This window comes from Myotis lucifugus, unplaced genomic scaffold (genome assembly GCF_000147115.1).
Source record: "Myotis lucifugus unplaced genomic scaffold, Myoluc2.0 scaffold_411, whole genome shotgun sequence".
In the NCBI taxonomy this organism is placed as follows: Eukaryota; Metazoa; Chordata; class Mammalia; order Chiroptera; family Vespertilionidae; genus Myotis; species Myotis lucifugus.
Genome location: NW_005871459.1, coordinates 242,463 through 244,758, shown reverse-complemented (window position 1 = coordinate 244,758; position 2,296 = coordinate 242,463).

Here is a 2,296-nt window from a genome sequence, read left to right as displayed (position 1 = left end):
CTCCTGCGCAGTGGGTTGTCTTTTCATTTTGTGGAAGGAAAATGTGTGTGTGTGTGTGTGTTTTGTTTTGTTTTTTTCTTTGCAGAAGCTTTTTAGTTAGATGTCGTCCCATTTGTTTATTTTTTCCTTTGTTTCCCTTGCCCAAGGAGATATATTAGAAAAGATACTGCTATAAGAAATGTCTGAGATTTAACTGCCTATGTTTTCTTCTAGGATTTTTAGGGTTTCAAGTCTAACATTTAAATCTTTAATCCATTTTGAGTTTATTTGTGTGTATGGTGTCAGAGGTGGTCTAGTTTCAGTTTTCGCATGTATCTGTAAGGACAGGGAAAAAAGCCTCTTTTTTTCTTTGCTGTGGCCTTCCACGATTTATGAGAAGCACCTGGTGATCAAACCCCAAGATTGTTAGCTACTCAACAAAATATTAGCAAATAGGATCCAGCAATATATTTAAAAATTCATACATTGTGATCAAGTGGGATTTATTCTGGGGATGCAGGTAGGTACAATAACTGCAAATCAGTAAACATGATATATCACATGAGCAAAATGAAGGATGAAATCACATGATCATATCAAAAGATGCAGAAACAGCATTTGACAAAATCCAGCACTCATTTATGACAAAAACTCTCAGCAAAGTGGGACTAGAGGGAACATACCTCAATGTAATAAAGGTTATATGTGAAACATTCATGTAGTTTGTAATATTTTCTTACAATCCTTTGTATTTCTTTGGTGTCAGCTGTTACATCTCCACTTTTATTTCTTAATCTATTTATTGGGTCCTCTCTTTTTTTCTTGATGAATCAGGTTAGTCAATCTTGTTTATCTTTTCAAAGAATTAGCTCTTGGTTTCATTGATCTTTTGTATTTTTTTTAGATTGTATCTTGTTTATTTCTGCTCTTATCTTTATTATTTCCTTCTTTCTACTCACTTTGTTGTTTGTTGTTCTTTTTCAAGTTCCTTTAAGTGTTAAGTTATATTGTTTATTTGAGATTTTTTTCTTGTTTCTTGAGATAGGCCTATAGTGCTATGAATTTCCCTCTTAGGACTGCTTTCACTGTGCCCCTTAGGGCTGTTGTGATCTCATCTTTATTTGTTTCAAGGTATCTTTGGATTTCTTCCTTGATCTCATTGTTAACCCATTCATTGTATAGTAACATGTTATTTAGCCTCTATGTCTTTGTGTGTTTTTCAGTTACATATTTTTGAATATGTAGAATGTTAGCACCTTAGTTGCATTTTTCTATTTTTATCAGAATCTATAACATTTATATACTATTCTTTCACAGATGTCCCTTCCCTGTATTAGTCTTACCTCTACAATTAAATACATGAAATGCTCACTATTAGCCCTTTTGCCAACATTTTTCCAAATTATTTCCTGGTTGGCCAAAGTTCATCCACAATAAATTCTTCAGGGTGGTCACAAGTGTACAATATTTCCTGAATGCTTGCATGTTCAGAACTCCTTCTACTGCAGAATAGCTCAACCTCAACACTAATACCATTTGGGGCTGGGTAATTCTTTGTTACATAGTGCTGGTCTGCACAGGGTGGGATGGTTAGCAGCTCTCCTGACTATTGCCCACTAGGTGCCAGTAGCACTCCATCCCCCACTGGTGACAACGGAAAATGCCTCAGACATTGACAAGTGTCCTGAGGGGCGGGGCAGGGAGGCTCTCACTCTCCTACAGGGTTGACACAGGAATGGAAAACCTTTGGCCACACTTTCTTTCCTCGAGGTCCCTTGTTTCCTTGAATTGTTTCCTCTTTTTAAAAGTGTGATGCCAGCCTAATTTTCTTGTGCTGGTGAATAATTTTGATTTTTATTTTATTCCTGGAAGCCCAAATGATTTTTTTCATTTGTCTTTGAATTTTAATCATTTTAATAAGATATGGCTTAGAATTTATTGTTCCAGGTCAATTTTCCCAGAATATTGTAGTCTCTGGCTGGTTTGGCTCAGTGGGTAGAGCATTGGCCTGCGGACGAAGGGTCCTGGGTTCGATTCCGGTCAGGGGTACTTGCCTGGGTTGCAGGCTCAATCCCCAGTAGGAGGTGTGAGGAGGTAGCCAATCAATGAGTCTCATCATTGATGTTTCCATCTTTCTCTCTCTCCCTTCCTCTCTGAAACCAATAAAAATTTATTTTTTAAAAAAATAATAAAATAAAATAAAATGCAGATTTAAGTTTTCTTTCATTTCCATTAAGTTTTCTTGGATTATAGTTTAAATGCTAGTTTTATTCTATTGTTTTTCCCTACCCTTCCCTTTGAATCTTTAATTATATTT